General features: G+C 36.1%; 1 long non-coding RNA gene across 1 annotated transcript in view; it reads right to left on the bottom strand.

The window, feature by feature from the left end:
- Window positions 1–363: 363 nt before the first annotated feature.
- LOC117114631 overlaps window positions 364–4,389 on the bottom strand; it is a 13,601-nt gene continuing 9,575 nt past the window's right edge. Inside the window, exon 3 of the long non-coding RNA XR_004446399.1 lies at window positions 364–708. This is a non-coding gene — a long non-coding RNA (uncharacterized LOC117114631). The remainder of the gene's footprint in view (window positions 709–4,389) is intronic.

Below are 4,389 nucleotides of genomic sequence, written 5' to 3'. Positions count from 1 at the left end.
TGTTGGAATTGTCAACAAATGCCAGCAGTGTTTGGGAGGCAATTAATGTGATACGTCCAGATGTTTTTGTCCAAAAAATCCTTAAGAAGAAACTTAAAGATGTAAGTATATTAGTTAATATGCAAACTGTACTTTCCTGTTGTGTTGATCTGTAGAGTTTGGTGTTTGTTTGATATTTTGTATGTACAAATCATCTTGAATGGATTTGTTTCAGACACCATTTTAAAATACAGTATTAACTTAATTTTGTTTTCAATTCATTCATTCATTCATTTTATTTCACTTGTAATTTGCAACTTAACTTAACTACTACAAGTGCTGAGGACCAAGGAGGCCATAGGCCTGTAATTAAGGTCCCCGGACTAATCTAATGACTTAACTAATAACAATAAATTAAAAGGATTAAAAAATCGAAAAAAAAAAAATTTGTTTTTAATAATCACAGGTTCGCAATCAATGTGCAAAACTGAAGAAGACTGCCTCCAAGAAACCTGAACTTGATGCACTGCTTTCAACTAGTCTCATTGATGCGTTGAGCCAGCCAAAGAGAAATGTCGCAGTTCCAGTAACATCTGCACCTGTTGAACCTGTTTGTCGTTCAGATCACCAGAAATATAAGCAAATGTGTGAGGACTTGACCACGACTGTTGACACACTCAATTCCCATTGTAAAAGCCTTCACCAGCAGAATGTTGCCACTCAGGTAGACTTTGAAAATAAAGTTAATTAAAGCAAACTATTAAGCAAAATGCAGAACTGGAAAAGAAAATTAAATGTGTAGAAAATAAAGTAGCAACACTTGCTGACGAACTTTGTCAGGTGAAAAGTGAGAATCTGTACCGTAGAAATTTACACCGTTCAAGGTATTTAAGTGAAAAGGCTAATGACTTGGCATTGAAAGAGAGCAGGTTAGCAAACGTTAACGAAAATGAGTTTATTAGTCTAAAGAATCAGTTAAGAGCGACATATCAGAAACTGTTAACATGTAAAAACAGAACTATTAAGCAATTAAATAAGTTACGTATTACCAAAAAAAAGTGCAAGAAGTTAGAGTCAATGTGTAACATGCATGAAAACATAAATAGAAAGCTTAAAGAATCTTTAAATAAATTAACTCTTAAATATGATGATTTAGCAGCACAGGGGACAGAAAATTTGAAGAGTGTTAATGACAAATTTCAAACAAGAGTTGGAGGTTCTGGAACCAGATTTAAGGATGGTGTAGAAGCATGTGTTATGGAATTGGTTGGCGAACTAGATGTGCCCACTACAAAATGTGCAAAAATTATCCAGTCTGTTGGCAGGTGGGTGTTCAATGAACCGATATCACAGAACTACATGTGATAATGTAAAGATAATCGGGCAGCAAATAACCCTGAATTCTGGAAAGACCTTGTCTACAGGCTTTAAGAATGTACACACAGAAGACAGCAACACACTACTGAATAATGCCATTTGTTTGTTGGAAGAATTGAGTGAAGTATATAGTGAAGAAGAGAAGAAAGAGGTATTCGAAGAAATGCTGTTAAAAATGTTTGCTACAATGACAGATAGAGCCAGCGTTAATAAATTGTTCAACGAGAAATTACATCAATACAGAAATACAACATTGGGAGAGGCAACGCCAGATTTGCACTATTTACATTGCAATGCCCATTTTCTTCTCGGACTTTCAAACGAGGCCGATAATAAAATAAAACAAATCGAATCAGACAATGAGCTCGATGTAGGCCTAGCTCTAGGCCTAGATGCAATTACTTCGGATAATGAAGAATCTGAAATTCTTATGGACACGACAGAAAGTGACGGAAGCAGAAGAACAAGGTAGGCCAGCTATAATTGTGGACCCCGGCCTAGATGCTGTTGATCGCCTAGGCCTAGCCAAACAAGCTAACGAGGAAGATTGGGTACGATATATTGTTAGATACATCAGCAACTACGCCGACGTGAATGGTATGGTAATTCCTTGGAAAGTAAAGGGTATTAAATGTCAAGTCCCGAGAGTTTGATTGCCGCCTTCCTGTGAAAGTCTAGAATGTGGAGGAAATATGAAGCACGTCAGCTCAAGGAGGTCAATGAGGTCAAAGCGAGACGTCGTGTTGCCAATTAGCCTAACTTTCTAAACTAGTTCTTTCATGGTCGGAGTAAAGTACAATCATTAAAATTCCAAGAACTACAGTACGAGCTTTATGTATCTAAAATTTAATGTGAAATACAAATTTGTAATTGAAAAATGGGCCTTTGACCCAGCAGGGAACACGTAGGCTTGAGTATCATTGAAATATGGAATAGTAAGTAATTTTTATATTTATTCGGAAGCTACACTCTTTGAACAGTGGCACACTTTAAAAAAGTGAAGGTGCATCCAAAAGAAAAAATAGTACTTTAAAAGAGACTTGACAAAATAATGCTTAACTATAATGAAAAAGCAAAATGCACGAATAAAAGAATACACAGTGAAGGAACTTAAAATAATGCTTAACTAATAGAAGTAAAAAATAACGACCAACTAAAGTGAATGCAAAATAGCAAACAAAACAACTAATTTCCATCAATGCTAAATATACATGAACACACAGATATAGTGATCAGTTGCTAGGCAACGAAAGTGACCGTCATCCACCCAGAATGCAAGAGGGTCATGTTACCTCTGAAGTCTTCGTAAAAGCGTGGTTTACGTTTCGCGGTAAATCACTTTCGCGCGCTGTGTAACAAACACGATCATACAAGAATATCTCATCAAATATTATAGAACGTTTTCACAGGGTAAGGAAGTTAATTCACTGAAATTAGATAAGAATGGATGAAGATACCGCTGCTAATTTCGACGAGGATATAGGCCTGAATGCATCCTGGATTAATTCTGTACGAATGGATGATGATAATGCCGAAGATCACTTGGACAACACTTTCCTGTATTCGGACGATAATCCAGACGAAACAGATATGGACCTAAGTGCATCTTGGATTGACACGCTGAAGGATGCAACAGACACAGGTCCTCTGTACGAAGGATCCAAACTCACTGTGGTCGATAGCATCGCACTTCTGCTCAGTTTTAGTTTAGAACACAATGCTACCATTCGGGCTTTAATAAGTCTACTTGCTATAATACGGCTACATATGCCTAAAAATGTGAAGGTGTGAAATCATTTGAAGTCACTGTACTATCTGAAGAAAATGTTTGATTATGGTAAAAAAGACACAATAACGAAGCACTACACATGTAGTCACTGTAGCATGATATGCGAAAATCAAGCTGCTTGCCGTTGCGGGATGGACTTGTCGAAAAAAAGGATTATTTCATTACGGTAGATGTTGCAAGTCAACTTGAGGAATTATATAAAGGTTAGTACATTCACCATGTTTATTACCGATGTAAAACTGGTTCTCACAATCATTTTATATTTAAGTAATTTTTAAGTTCTGAACACTTGGAAAGAACTTATAAATAATACAATACATAACATGCTCTTGTGATACAAATTTGAAGTCACTGTACTATCTGAAGAAAATGTTTGATCATGGAAAAAAAGACACAATAACGAAGCACTACACTTGTAGTCACTGTAGCATGATATGCGAAAATTCGTTGCGGGATGGAATTGTCGAATATCAATATTTCCCAAATTTTTAACACAAGTGGGAGTGATAATCTAAAAAATGTTTCTATGTGCCCTTAATAAGAATTTTATTATTAAATTATGAAATTATTTTAACACAGATATATAAGATTTTTTTTTTTTACAGATCAAGACTTCTTACCAGCAATTAATGCTCAGAAACAGTCCAAACAAGGTACCGGTACTATTATAAAGGATATATATGATGGTGAGAACTACCATAAGGCAATTGAAAGTGGGTATACTAGGCATCCTAGGAACCTTATTGTTACTTGGCACTTCGATGGAGTTCAAGTTTCAAAAAGCTTCAAATTAGCAATCTGGCCTCTCCATAGTTACAGTACCGGCCAGTTTTATTGCAAAAATCCCAACGCGTTTTACCCGTTGTCGTTGCGTTGCGTTTGCGTTGAGTTGCGTTGCGTTGAAATGAATGTTGAGAGTACATTGTTTATTTAACGATGTCGTGTTCGCGTGTCAATAATTGGTGATAGTTAATACAACGCCCTAACTTATCTAGCAGCAACGTTATCAAAGATTATCAATAAACAACATTCGTTGATTTTGGACACCGAAGTATTGTTTGTATAGTACGAATCTTTCAGTATTTATTCTCGTATTGCCTCGCCAGTCTAGGCGTAGAGGAGAGCGATATCACTGTCTCTTATACACATCTAGATGTGTATAAGAGACAGCATTAGCCCTGGCATTTAATATTTGGTGAAACTTGAATATACAAATTAGAAAACTCCTGTCTCTTATACAATCT

The sequence above is a fragment of the Anneissia japonica genome, unplaced genomic scaffold (genome assembly GCF_011630105.1).
Source record: "Anneissia japonica isolate Jap-2015-1 unplaced genomic scaffold, ASM1163010v1 scaffold287836_len1076198_cov165, whole genome shotgun sequence".
NCBI lineage: Eukaryota > Metazoa > Echinodermata > Crinoidea > Comatulida > Comatulidae > Anneissia > Anneissia japonica.
This window is presented reverse-complemented; position numbering and strand designations above follow the sequence as displayed.